The sequence below is a fragment of the Marmota flaviventris genome, chromosome 17 (assembly GCF_047511675.1).
Source record: "Marmota flaviventris isolate mMarFla1 chromosome 17, mMarFla1.hap1, whole genome shotgun sequence".
Lineage (NCBI taxonomy): Eukaryota > Metazoa > Chordata > Mammalia > Rodentia > Sciuridae > Marmota > Marmota flaviventris.
In genome coordinates, this window is record NC_092514.1 from 13,502,839 (window position 1) to 13,518,586 (window position 15,748).

A 15,748-nucleotide genomic window follows, 5' to 3' on the forward strand; every position below is an offset into this window, starting at 1 on the left:
TTCCAATTACATGATTCCACTTATGTGCAAATTCATAGGGATGAAAAACAGATAAGTGATTTCCAGGCAAGAAATGGGGAGTGACTGCTAATAGGTATGAGGCTTCTGTTGGGAGATGAAAATCATGAAAAATGATGGGGGTTGAATAATTCATTTTTTAAAAATTGATTTATACAATTTAAAAAGGTGAATTGTATGATATGTGGATTTTAAAATGATATATTAATTTTAAAATTTTTTAAGACACCAGGACCTTCCATATGCTAGGCAAGCAGTCAACCACTGAACTACATCCCCAGCCCACAATTTTAATGTACCATACTAACTTATAATTCATGTAAATCCTCTGCCCTTGAGTATCATTCTTCTGAACTCTTTACCTTTGGACAGATATTTGGTGGGCATCACATTGTGGACAGCACATAGTGACTTCCTTCCACAGAGGACAGTATGGATGGGAGATGGGAGAGTAAGATATACAGCCCCAACTTTCATGGGAGCAAATGACCCTGACAACATATCAAGTCCTCCCACCTACAGGATACCTCAGTCCCTCTGTTTCATGGATTCCTCCGGCCTCTGCCTCCTAATGCCGGGGATGGCAGAGCCACAAGGGATTTGTCTTTGGAATTCTCAGTACATCCAACCAGGAGGTAGAAACACATCAGAGGTAGATGGAGGATTTTTTTTTCCTTAGGGCCCCTGGGAGTGGGGCAGGGGAAAAAGGGACAGACACTAGGAAAGAGAATGACTTTTGTCACAGTCTTTCCCATTTGTGGGGACTCCTGGAATAAGCAAAAATCAAGAGGGGACATTTTTAAGGACAGTCATTCCTCATTATTTGGCTCATGGAGTACCTTTCCAAGAAGTTTATATGACAAAAAATAATATTCAAAGGTGAGGTACAGCATAACGTGAACCACTCTGTTCCTGTCAGATGGGGCTTGGGGGATTAGGTCTTGTCTGTTTTTGTTTCATTCTAAAATGCAGGATGAGTCTGTGAAGCCTTGGGCAGGGCCATAGCCTATTCTGGGCTTTACCCTGATTCAGCCTCGCGTGTACCTTGGCCAAATTTCCAAAGTGTGTTCACCACATTCTTTTCTCCAAGTCCCCTATTACTAGAGGTCAGCAGCACGTGAGCCACAGATCACAGCGGTGAGCACGCAATGCCCTCCCCGCCAAAATTTCACTTTCTCTTCTGTCCCCACCATGTGCACAGGTGCCATGGCTCCACTCAGGCAGCAACCACGACCTTCAGGCTGGGGCTTTCTATGGGGAACCCCATTGCCAAGGGGTTCTGTTCTCACGTTAATGGCAAAGGAGGTCAGGACCAGTGAGCAGTGCCAAAAACCTCCCCTTTGAGGTCACCTGGAAGCCTCTTCCTCTGCTGTTTAACAGGTATTTGCTGGGCATCTGCTCTTTGCCACACCATGGGGCACTGTATCCAGTTACTTTCCACCTTCCACTACACCACAGACTCTGGGCCTCCTGCTACTTGATGTTTCCCTGACAGCCCTGCCCACTTGCAGGCTGGAATTTGGATGTCCTGGTCTCTCGCTTACTGAGAGGAAGAAACAAGGTCGCCATCATAGCCTACAAACTTCTGAGGACATGTTCTGCCCTCTCCCTCCCTCCACCTGGATCAGCCTGCAGCATATACCCATGCAGGTGGTTCTGCTCAATGTCATGGCACATGATGCCACCCTGATCACTGTTTCCTTTTTTTTTTAATATGTATTTTTTAGTTGTAGTTGGACACAATACCTTTATTTTGTGTATCTGTTTTTATGTGGTGCTGAGGATTGAACCCAGGGCCTCACACATGCTAGGAGAGTGCTCTAACCACTGAGCCACACCCCAGCCCCTCCTTTTTCTTTATCCCTCTGAGGTGCTATTCATCTACAGTGGTATCATATGACAACAATCCACATGATAGTGGTTCCACAATATTATAATGTGGTTGAGAAATTCCTGCCACCTGGTGACAACGTGGCTGTTGTAACATTATAGTACAATACCTTACTCAAATGTCTGTGGTGATACTGGTGTAAACAGTTGTCTGAAATTTTTTTGTTTGTGTACAACACCTACAACTATGTACAATGTATGATACTTGATGATGATAATGGCTATGTTACTCTGCATGTACTTACAGTATTTTATCACCATTTTAGAGTGAATTACTTCCACTTGTATACTTTCCTGTGAAGAGCATGTGTGTGACGGCAGCTGCCACTTCATACATCATGTATTTACCATGTCTTTTGATCATATCATTTTTCCTTGTGAGGACTTAACCATCATTGCTTCACTCACTGTGACCCTGGGAACAGTAGGCCATACCATGTGTGGACCACGCAGTGCAGGCATGTAGTGGATAAGACCACCTGGTTAGTGTGAGTGTGTTCTATGGTGCTCACATGATGACGGAACTGCCTAAGGATGGCTCTCAGAACACATGGTGTTATTAAATGACACATGGTTGTACTTATTTTGTTTGCTACCTAACTTCCCCACCAACTAGAATGTGATTTGTTCACTGCTTGAACTCCTAGCACCTGAAATAAGGTTGGCACACAGCAGGTACTCAATAAATATTTATTAAATGGTGCAACAAACAAAAATATTCAAAATAAAGTGAAAACTGTAGTGATAGGGGTATACGTGGGATATAGAGTGACTCAGAAGAAGGTCCTGTGAGATGCACATCTGAGATGAGACAGAAGAATTCAGTCAAGCGACAGCAAGGGGCTTTAAAATAGGAACAGAAACAGAGTAGGCATCCACAATGAATAGATTGTCATTCTAGAACTAACTCTTTCCATTCCCTTTAAGGAGAGACTTGGAAAAGGCAGGACTACTTGGTAGGCAGTCACAGAGGCGGCAGCCCAGGCCTCATTCCTGATCTGAGGCAGCCAGGCCAGCGCAAGAGTCTGGCTTGGGGCTCAGGTCACTGGCATGAGAATCAGGAGTCAGAAGGGGATTCAGGTACCAAGCTGCACTGAGGCTGAACAGACAGTCCTAACTTAACAATGGTTCCAAAGAGGATGATGTGGGCTTTAGGATGATGTAAAAGAGATATACACATTCAGAACAAACAGTGCTTCAAATTTTCAATTTGGAGCTTGTCCTGGGCTGGTGAAATGTGGTAAGATTATTGCTGTCTCCATGCTGGGCAGTGCCAGTGAGCCCTAGCTCCCAGTCAGCCCATGATCCTGAGGAAAGACAACCTTCACTTCGCAGTGTACTGTGTTGCTGAGCTGGGATGTGTGGGAGGTTAGGGGTGTTCAACAAATTTTTGACTCAAAATGTTTTCATTTCATTTTTATTTTGTCTTTTTTATTTTAAATTTATTTGTTTATTCTAATTTGTTGTACATGACAGAAGGATGCATTTCAATTCATAGTACATATATAGAGCACAATTTTTCATGTCTCTGTTTGTACACAAAGGAGAGTCACACCATTCGTGTCTTCATACATGTACTTAGGGTAATGATGTCCATCTCATTCCATCATCTTTCCTACCCTCTTATCCCTTCTCTTTCCCCCTCCCCTTTGCTCTATCCAATGTTCCTCCATTCCTCCCATGATCTGCCCCCCCCATTATGGATTAGCATCCACATATAGAGAAAACATTCAGCTTTTAGAATTTTGGAATTGGTTTACTTCTTTTAGCATGATATTCTCCAACTCCATCCATTTACCTGAAGATGTCATGATTTTATTCTCTTTTAATGCTGAGTAATATTCCATTGTGTATATATACCAGTTTCTTTAGCCATTCATCTATTGAAGGGCATCTAGGTTGTTTTCCACATTCTTGTGCTGCTAAGTCGGGGCTTAATCCAACATAATGAAGATTTGGGCCTACTTTTTCTTATGTTAGGTGCAGAGTCTCTGGTCTAATTCATAGGTCCTTGATCCACTTTGAGTTTGGGGACCCTGGCTGCACCCAGGCCTGTCAAGGGATGTGGGGCCAGTATTGGGATTGGCTGTGTAAACACATGAAAATGTCATGGGGCTAGGGGACAGCCAACAGAGGGATAAACATGGGCTTATCTGGAGGACAGGTTAGACCAGGGGCCCCAAGAAATAGCCTCCCTTCCTTGGGGATCCAAATACAACTTGGAACCCAGTAACCAGGCACCCATATTCCAGCAACAGCCTCCTCATTTGGTGAAATATTTTGGATGTGAAAGCGTGTTTTCTTGCTTCCCCTGTGGAGGCCGAGTCTTTAGAAGGCCATGCCGCCAGAGCTCCCCCTATGGCTGCACAGCCCCTTCCCTAGGCCCCATACACTGGTCATCCTGAAAAAGGAACTTTTGGAAACGACTGCGATGTTGCTTCAGATCCTGCTCCCAATGCCTCGCTGGTGGTACTTCTCCAAATGGAACTCCTGCAAGTGGGAGGAGTAGCTTAAGGTCCACACCTGATAGCCCTGGTGAGGTACATCCAGGAGAGAACATCACTGTGAGTAGCCCTGCAGAGCCCCACCGCCTTCCCCCTCAGTATGGGGCAACAGGGACCTGAGGCAAGAGCAGGTGGTGGGAGATTGTGAGCCTCGTGTCATGTCATGTTCACCCCAGGGCAGGGCTAAAGGTGGGGAATGAAAGTGTCCAGGGTACATCCTGGGCACCCAGTGTCATTTCCTGTCCTCTCAGGGTAGAATCCTGTGACACAGGGTCTATACGAGGTCTGGGAAGCAGAAGATCACAAGAGACAAACACCCTGAATGAGGCCAGCAGACGCTGGGGTTCCCTGCCAGCTCCAGGCACTGTCTTCCATGCTTTCCACAGGTTCTCATCCACAAGCGCTGGAGCTGGAGCGTCAGCTCCATATCAACAGAGGAGCCAGGGACAAGTACCACTCAGGGTGAGTGCGGGACAGAGGGGACTCTACAGGCAGGGCACAGAGCAGAATAAAAGTGAATAACAGCACAGACACCACCAGGACCACCTTCCTAGTAGGGCTGGGAGAAGAAGGGACAGAGTCCAGACCGCGAGCAACAAATCCTCGCCCATCCTCCCCACCCTCTCTGCCTGCCTCGTTCTTGGACTCATCCAAGGTCACTGTTCCCATATTTGTGACAACAACAGAACAGCAACGTGGACATTATTTCATTTTCATTCTCTGATGATTTGTACTCTGCCATCCAACTGACTGTAACTCCAACACCCAGGTGTCCAGGTGGCAATGGCCTGACGGTCCTTCCACACTCTCTCCAAGTCTTACACATCATCAGGATTACTAGGGCTGTGTTTAGCTGAAATATCACAAGGCTCCTGCCAATTGGTCCATTTCTCTGGTACTTGCTGTCTCAAGGAACACAGACTGGGAAAGTAGGAGCTGAGCCCCCAGGACCTCACCACTTTCCAGGGGGACCCAGGTTCCACAGTCATTCAGCCTTTCAGGGCTATGGGACCTGGACCTCATTCCGTTCTGGAGCCATTTCAACAGCACCACAGAGAATGATGTCTTGGGTGTCCTCACACAGGGACCCTCCTGTCTGGGATGAGACTGTTTTTCCATCTCCAGAAGGTGGTGTGCTGGTGGGACTCAGGGGATAAGCTCCTAATGCACAGAGCTGCCACCTCTGCTCAGATAACAAACTGGCCTGAAGCTGCTGTGTTTCTAACTATCCCCTCAGCAATTCCACTGTGAACTCTGCCAGCCATTGCTCTGCTGGGGCTCTCCTGCCCCTCTGTGGGACAAGCCCCTATGTGCTTTTGCTATTGCACTGGACTCCACCCCCAGACACTTCTGGTGGGTCAGTTGGCACTGAGTCTGTTTCCTCAATGTCCCAACCAAGAAGATGGCTATAGAGGGGATGATACCAGCACTGGATATGTGTTCCAGGCGTACTCCCTGGGGGACCTGGAGGAGACCCTGGAGCCCGCCATCCTCTATGACTCATCCTCCTCGGCCTCAACAGATGTACCAAATGTTGGGAAGGTAAGCCCTGCCCAAGGTGACAGGGTCACATACAGCTGTGAGTCCTGGAACTGGCCCTGGGCCTCTCTGAGCTTCAGCCTGCTTCTCTGAACTGTGGGGTGCCAAGATCACTGACCTCATGGTAGGAAAGGCCAGGCCTCTCATAGTGCTGCCCCCCCATCCCTCTTGGGTGGTCTCCTCCCTCTCTCACTTGCATTTGCCTCACTACCCACTTGGTAATGTCCACAGCCAGCTCACTGTCACAGGCCCCGAGGAGGAGGACCAAGGACACCAGGTCCCAGCCTTGACAGAAAACCCTGAGCCCATGGAGGAACAGGCTGAAGGTGAGGAGGACTGAGGTGGGGTATGAGTATGTCACAATGGGACAGGGAGGGACAAGCAGAGCATACTGCACAGGAACTGGGGCGGGGCAGGAACAATGAGAGGCAGAGCTGTCATTTTCTGTGTGCATTCTGGGAACACTGCCTGGTGTTGGGTTTGTGCGTGGAATTGTATGAAAGGCAGTAGGGAATATTCTGTCCCTGGACCTAACGTGGATAGTCTGTGGACCTTTACTCCTCTAGCAGCTCTGGTGCTTGTGGAAGCTCCCGTTCGTGGTCCACCAACTCCACCATCTGATAGAGAACTGGAGCTGGACGAACCTGCAGTGGACCATCAAGGTCAACACCCCCTGCTGGCCATTAAGTCAGCACTGCATCCTGAGAGGAACCCTGAGCCTCTGTTCTTCTCCCCGGCCATTGGTTTATTTGTTTTTATTGTTTGTGTTTATTATTTTAAATTAAAGATTTGTTTTCATTGTTAAAAGTCTCAGTCATTTGGCATCAAGTGCCTTCTCTAAACTGTGCACTAGTCACAACCATGTAGTTCCAGAACATTGGTATCCATGACCACTGCCTCCCCTTCCTTCCACTAGTCCCCAGCTTCTAGTTCTGAGATATGCCAAGTCTGCATTTTTCAAACCAGTGCAGTCTGATTTCTTCTGGGCTGCATAACGTTGGAAGGGATTAATTATGTTTCCTCAGAAGGGCAAATGCCATACAAAATTTTATGTTTTTATTCTTATTTCTTTGTTACTGGGCTTGAACCAGGGGCATTTTACCACTGAGCTACATCCATGGTCTTGTCCCTTTTTCATTTTGAGACAGGCTCTTGTTCCATTGCTGAGCTTGGCCTAAACTTAAACCTTTTAAAACTTAAAGCAGTGTTATTTGGAAACAGAAAATAAAAAATAAAAGAACTCTTAAGTTCAATGGCTGGAGAAAAGAAAAATTCACTTTGAAACAGGGAATTCACTTTGTAACATCCAGCAGGAAAAAACAACAATGTCCAGCTCCACATCATCAGGCAGGTGAGTCTCAACACCAGTGCTGAACAGAAGAGTACACAGAGACATCCTTTATGGTATTATCAACAACAAGCCAAGCAGAATAATAAAGCACTTAGAAACATACATGCAGTAGTCTGTACAGATACATAAGTTAGGATAAAGGAAAAGATAAGAAACCCCAGCTCCACTTCCATTACCACCTCCACCACCTGAGAGAGCACCAGGGTCAGAACCATCTTCAACAGCAGCTTCAGGCCTGTGGCTCTTAATGGCCCGACCTCTGCACCACCCACTGAGCGCGCCCCCTTGAACCTGTTCCCACCCCAGAGCTGCCCTTCCCCTTTCCTCCTTTTTTTCCCCTTTTTGAATTTTTATTAAAACTAGGTCACTTTAAAATTGTAAATTATATTTCTTTTTTTTTTTTTTTGAGAGAGAGAGAGAGAGAGAGAGAGAGAGAGAGAGAGAGAGAGAGAGAATTTTTAATATTTATTTTTCAGTTTTTGGCAGACACAACATCTTTGTTTGTATGTGGTGCTGAGGATCGCACCCGGGCCGCACGCGTGCCAGGCGAGCGCGCTACTGCTTGAGCCACATCCCCAGCCCCTAAACTATATTTCTTAAAAACATTCAGCTTATTGGCTTTAATTGCATCCCTTGTCCTGTGTCTGGTACCCATACCCACTCCCTCCTCTTCTCCCTCCTGCTAGTCTCCAGAGAACAGTTATTAGTCTCTCCCTGAGATTTGCTTCTTCTGGGTTTTTCACAACACTGCAGTCCAACTTCTGTTTGATTACATAATATTCGTAGGGACCGTTTAAGCTTGAATTTTCTTTGAATGGTATATCCCACAAAGATCTAAGATTTTTAGTTTTTTTTTCTTTTTTCTCCTTACTGCCACCTCTACACTTCTAAATGATCTGCAAGTTGTATCAGTTCTACTTCCAAATCATATTCCAGAAGTCTCTATTCTTTGGTCTCTCTACTGCCACCACCTTCGGATTTTTGGTTTTGCATTTTTATTTTTGTTTGTTTAATTAATACTAGGGAATGAACCCAGGGCAACTACACCACATCCCCAGGCCTTTTTATTTTTGAGATGGAGTCTCACTAAGTTCCTGAGGATCTCCCTACATTGGGGAAACTGGCCTCCAAGTTTGAATCCTCCTTTCTCAGCCTCCTGAGTCCTTTGGATATTGTTATGTACCACCCACCCAGAAGGTCTCAGTTTATATGCAAAAAGTAGACCTTGGAAAATACTTTCATAACATTGAAAGTAATTTTTTCTGACTGAAGGGTCAGAAGTCAAAAAGGAAATAAATGACTGACTCCTGATGGAAAAACAAAAACAACATGGATACTTACTAGCAAACTCTTAAAAACCTACACTGATAAAAGGTTAATATCCCAGGGATACATAGAACATCATGAGTCAACCATGGGACAAAGGAAAAATGCCTGCAATTCAAAAGGGAATCACTGCACACAGTAACTGTCAAAGATGTTCAACATATACTACTGAGAGGTTGTTTGTCCCCATTGAGTGGGCAGGTTTTAAGGCTGGTGCTGAACAGCCCTGGTGAGAATACAGGGAGACTGAGGCCTGGGAAGATCCCCTGGGAGATACGGCCACGGATACTCCTCAGAATCATCTGGCAAGTCCTTAGCATGTGTCCCTTCCTTCATCCAGCATTTCCAAAGCGAGGTACTTATCCTGCCAGCACTGTTGGAAATGGCCAGAACTGGAGCCCTCAGTAACTTCCATGTAGAGGGGGTGGATGGCCACATCTGCTCCACACCCACCAAGGTACCCTGCGGCTGCTGAGGTGGTTCTATCTGTGCCACAAGGTGAAGTCAAGGAAGCTGTTACATGAACACATTGGTTGCTCAGGGTGTCTCTACAGAGGACCTCATTTGATAAAGGACACATTAATGATGTAAATCTGCAATGAATGCAAGTGAGAACTGCTGTGGCTTTTCCCACAGGATTTGGTGCAGGACTAAAGGCACCAGGTGACAGGCTGAGTGCTAAGGCCTGGCCTCCAACAGTGATTGGTCAATGTGTGGGTCCATCCCTGGAGCAGCAAGGAAGGGCAAGTTCAGGTTCACAGAAAGGAATTATGGTGGGGCTATGCTTAGCTTTCTCTTTCCTGTCTGAGAAGCAGCATTCTAAACACAACTCGGATGAGCTTTGAATAGGCCAGACTGTAAAGTTACTATAATATTACAAAAATCACAGCAAAACCTATAGGTATAGGCCAAATACTTCATGTCTGTAGCCACAAAAATCTTTAACAAAATAATGGTAGAGCACATTCAACAGAACATTCACTAAATCAAACACTAGGACCAAGTGAGATTTATACCAGGGTGCAAGAATGCTGCAAAACACATAAATAATTCAACGTCATAAGCCATGCTGACAGAATGAAAGATAAAAACATATTATCTCAATAGGAGTAGAAAAAAAAATCATTCTAAAAAAATCAACACTTTTTCATGAGGGACATCCTCCAAAAATTAGGTAAAAAGGAATGCACCACAAGACAATAAACATCACACAGGATCTGCCACATCAAACGTCGTATGCAGTGGCTGAAAAATGGAAAGCTTTTCCTTAAGATCACGACCAAGATGAGACTGCCCACACTGCAGCAATGTCTGCTCCATGTAGTGCTGAAGACCCCAGACAGAGGAATCTGAGAGGAAAAAGAAACCACAGGAATCCAAACCAGTAAGGAACAAAGAAGGGCTGCCTCTGTTGGCAGAGGACAAGTCCTCTTCATAGAAAACACTACAACATTCTCCAATAAAAACCATTAGAACTAATTAACAAGTTTAGTGAAGGTTCAGGAGATAAAAATCCACCCAAAAAAATCAGATGCATTTCTATATCCTTAATAATCACCTATCAAAAATAATAATAATATTTCATTTATGATAGCACCAAAAGGAATAAAATATTTAGGAACAAATAGAGCCAAATCAAATGTATTCAAAGGAAGAAAATTTATCTGCATACTGAAAATCATTAAACACTGATGAAAGAAAACGAACACAGACATGGATGGAAAGATACAGTGTGCTTTTGGATTGAAAAATAAATACTGCTAAAATGTCCAATTTACCCAAAACAAGAGATTCAGTGACATTTCTGTCAATCTAGCAATGACAATCTTACTTGATATAGACAGAAAATCCTTTAATTCAATAAGACCACAAAAGATCATGAATAGTCATCTCCTCCTGATAAAAAAGGACGAACAAGAGGCATCACAGTATGTGATTACGAGTGCTCTAACAATCCAGTCAGATACCGACATGAAAGCTGACACAAAGAATAGAATAGAGAATACCACATGAATATAGAACACAGGAGAGGGCTCAGATACAAACCCACACACACAGATTCAATTACAGAAAAGGCACCAAGAACTTACAATAGGGAAGGGACTCTTTCATCCATGTATGGTGCTGGGAAAAGAGGATATTTACATGCAAAGAAGTGAAGCTGGACCTGTATCTTACACAGTACATAAAAGTGAACTAGAAATGGATTAAAGACACAGAGGCAAATCCACATAAATCTGATTCCTGCCAAAGGTGCCAAAAGCATACCCTGGGGAAACAACAGCCTCTTTAGCAAATGCTGCAGGGAAAACTGAATAGTTATATAAAGAAGAATGAAACTAGATCCCTTTTACCGTGAACACGAAAAAAAAAAAAAAGAAAAACACCCCAAAGTGGGTCAAAGTTCTAGGAATTAGGCCAGAATTAGGCCAAACTGCATCAAGAAAACAGGGAAACACTCGAACACATTGGCAGAATTACTGACTTCCTTAATAAGATCCTAAAACTCAAGACATAAAAGTGAGAATTAATAAGTGTGACAGCATCAAACTAAAAAGATTCTGCACAGCAAAGAAAACAAGAGTGTGAAGAGAGCCTACAGAATGGGAGAAAATGTTTGTCAGATACTCTTCCAACAGGGAATTAATAACCATTATTATATAAATGTTATATGTTGAAAATAAAACAATCTTAATGAACCCAATAAATGGGCAAAAGAATCTAAAGGGAGATTTCTCTAAAGGAGAAATTCAAATGGCCAACATACATATAAAAACATGTTCAACATCCATAGCCATCAGGGAGATGCAAATCAAACTAAATTGAAACAAGGCGCAGAACACACACCTATAATCCCAGTTGCTTCCCAGGCTGGCAGGAGAATTGGAAGTTCAACACCAGCCTCAGAAACTTGGTGAGCCCCTGTCTCAAAATAAAAAATGTAAAAAGAGGGTAGATATGTGGCTAAATGGTTAAGAACCCCTGGGTTTAATCTCTGGTACAAAAACCCACACTGAGATTTCATCTCACCCCAGTAAGAATGACAATCATCAAGAATACAAATGATAATTGCTGGTGATGATATGGGGGAAAATGTACCCTAACACATTGTTGATGGGACTGCAAATTATTACTACCACTTTGGAAAGTAGTATGGTGATTCCTCAAAAGACTACAAATGGATCCACTATTTGGCCCAGCTATCCCACTCCTTGATAATTATGACAAAGATTTAAAATCAACATACTAAAGTGATATACGCATAACAAAGTATATATTAGCACAATACACAATAGACAAGTTATGGAACCAGCCTGGGTACCCACCAATAGAAGAAAGGATAAAGAAAATGTGGTATATAAACACAATGGAGTTCTATTCAGCCATAAGAAAAATGAAATTTTGTCGTTTGCTAGTAAATGGATGGAAGTGGAGAACTTCATGCCAAGTGAAATAAGCCAGTCTCAGAAACTCAAGGGTCAAATGGTTTCTCATAAGTGGAATCTACAGAGGAAAACGGGGGGAAAGGCGGGGTATCTCACAAAAATAGAATGGAGAGTAACAGAGTAGAAGCAGGAAATCAAGGGTGAGGGAAGACAAGAGGCAGAGGGGAAGAACTGGGGAAGAAAATTGGCGTACATTTATGAATACATCACAATGTATTCCAATTTTATATGAAATTGTAATGCATTAATTCAAAAATAAATTAATAATAGATAAATGGGACACTTAAAATATAATCTATAACTATAAAAATCCTTAGAGGAAAGCTCTGAGCAATGACTATGACTGTGACTCTGAAAGCACATGCCGAAAAGCAAGAAAAACCAAGTGACAGGACATCACACTGACAAGCTTCTGCACAGCAAGGAAAACAAGCAGCAAGATGAGAAGGCCACAGATACAGTGGGAGTCACATCTGCAAAGCATGTATCTGACGGAGGCTAACACCAAAACTATATAAGGAGCTCGTGCAATTCAATAATAGATCATAAGTACAGAAATTAATATACTTAAGAATGGTGTACGGTGCACTAACATTGCTAAAAGTGTACATCTGCAATTTTCATAACACACAAAAACTGTTTAGGTATCAGAGGGGATGTGTATGTAAATTAGACTGACAGTGTAATCATTTCACAATGTACATGGATAACAGAGTATTAAGTTGTACATTTTTTAAATTTTTTTATTATTAGTTGTTCAAAACATTACAAAGCTCTTGACATATCATATTTCATACATTTGATTCAAGCAGATTATGAACTCCCATTTTTACCCCGTATACATAAGTTGTACATTTTAAACATACACTATCTCTTCCAAAGCAAAAGAAATTTTGAAAGGCAAATAGTTTTACCTTCTTGTTTCAGAATAGCAAAATAAGATTGATTAATCAGTTTTCAGAATTATCAGGTAATCTATGTTCATTTCTCTTATTTAATATATATTATTTCTCTTCTCCTAGGATTTTTTATTACACCCCAGAAAAAGGATAAAATTCACCAAGCATGCTCATTTTTCTAAAAAACATAATTATTTAAGGTCATTTTACTTTAAAACAAATTGTTCAGTGAAAATAGTACCAATAACATATAGTCATAGAGTTGGGTATGGTGGTGCACACCTGTAATACCATGGACTCAGGAGGCTGAGATAGAAAGATCACAAGTTCAAAGTCAACCCAGGCAACTTAGCAAGACCTGAGGAACTTAGTGAGACCTTGTCTCAAAAAGAAAAAAGGGGAGAGATACAGCCATTTGTTATTATACTTGTCAGTGTAAATGTTGTTTTTATAAATTATTTCCTGTCATTAAGCTTTACTTCCATAGATTCGAATATTTTAAAAGTCCTACCTTCTAACACAGACATTAGGGTCTTTATTTTAATAACACTCCTACTTAGAACTGACCAAAAGAAAACATGAACCTTTAACTCCGGGTCCAGCTGCACTGGTAATGGAGGAAGGCATTCTCAAGTTTCTGCTGGTGTTGGACAACAGATCTAGATTCTGACCTTCAAGTAATTCAAAATATTAAAGCCTGGGCTGTTCAAAGCACAGCCAAGATGGGTTTAGAATGCTGTTTCTTAGACAGAAAATAGTAACTTTATCAGAAAGTTCAGTATAATTCTTTTTTGAGGCCCTGGCCTCACCTGACCTACAGCTCCCCTCAAAAGCCCCACCAATTGAGAAATCCACCAAGGAAGGGCAGGCCCAGCACTCAGCCTCCTACCTGGTTCCATTGCCCTGCCATCGAAACCTGTAGTATGCAGCAAAAGAAGTTCAAAGAAGTTTATAGCAGTGAACACCCACATGGGAATAGATCAAAAATGACAGAAAGCTAATGCACCACTTCAAGGAACTAGAAAAAGGACAAACTAAACCAAAAGTTGATTAAACAAAGGAAATAATGGATATCAGAGCAGAAATAAATGAAATAAAAACTACAGGAACAATAGAAAAGATCAATAAAATTGACAGCAGGTGTTTAGAAAAAAATCAGCAAACATTTAGCTACATGAACAAAAAAAGGAAACTCAAATGAAATCACAAATGAAATAGGAGACAAATGCAACTGACACAACCGAAATATTGAGAATCATAAGAAACTCCTGTGAAGAGACCACTACCATATGCCAGCAAGTTCAATATCTAGCAGGATACATACCTTGACACATGCAATCTACCAAGAGGAAATTATGAAGAAATAGAAAACCTTAGTGCAATGGTGAGTAAAGATACTGAATAAATAATGAAGAGTCTCCTAGTAAAGAGGAGGCCAAGACTAGATGGCTTCTGTGCTGAATTCTAACAACCCTTTAAAGAAGTATTCAGGGCGAGGGCAGTAGCTCAGTGGTAATGTGCTGGCCTTGCATGGCTAAGGCCGAGGTTCAATCCCTCTGTCTGAAAAAAAGAGAAAAATGAAACAAAGAGCACCAATTCTTCTCAAATTCTTCTAGAATACAGAAGAAGAGGGAATCCTTCCAAACTCATCTCATGAGCACAGAACTATGCTGATGCCATAGGCATGCAGACACACTACAAAAGCAAACACTACTACAGACCTGGGTTGGGGCTGTAGCTCAGTTGGTAGAGCACTTGCCTAGCACGTATGAGGCACTGGGTTTGATCCTCAGCACAATATAAAAATAAAATAAAGGTATTGTGTCCATCTACTATAAAAAACATTTTTAAAAAATTAAACTTCTAAAAAAACTAGTACAGATCAATATACCTGATGAACATAGATGCGTAAGTATTCAACAAAATGCTACCAAACCTAATCTAATAGCACACCAAAGTGATCATTCACCACCATTAAATGAGATTCATCCAGATGTTTCAACCTGCGTAAATACACAAAGTGATATGGTACAGGTAAAGAAATAAAAAACAAAAACCAGAGCTCCATTTAAATCATTACAGAAAAACCACTAGATAAAATTCTATACTCCTTTATATGAAAACCCTCAAAAATTAAAAATTGGAGAAATGTGCCTCAACCAAATAAAGATAATGGATGACAAACTCAAAACAACATCATACTGAAAGGTGAAATCATTTCCTGTGAGATCATGAACAAGACAACAGTTTTGTTCTATATACTATTAGAAGTACTGGCCACAGAAACGAGGTGAGAATGAAAGAGAAGTTGTCCAAATAAGAAAGGAAGTCTACTTATCTACTTTATGTATATAAAATCATATCATCTGTTTGCAGATGTTATGATTTTATATATATAACCCCCCCATTACAAACATCTGGGCTGCAGGCAGTCCCTGATTTCCATGTCTCCTGGCTTCTCCAGGTTCCCATCAAGCTACCTGTTCATGAGGCTGTGGGAAGGCAAGTGATGACACCAATGTTGTTAAAGCCCAACAATTCAACCACAAAGTACAGAGTTCAAAAGAGATGTGGATCTTTCTTCATAATGATAATAACAGCAATGACAAGGGGGCACTGTTGCCAAGATACCAAGCTTTTATGAATGTGAAGAATAGGCTTATACTAAAACTAGACACTCGAGATCTAAAACTCTAAAACTGCAGAGCTCTCAGAATCAACTCAATGTTCCAAGACTTTCACTTACTAAGATTTTCTTATTTTAAAATTTATTTT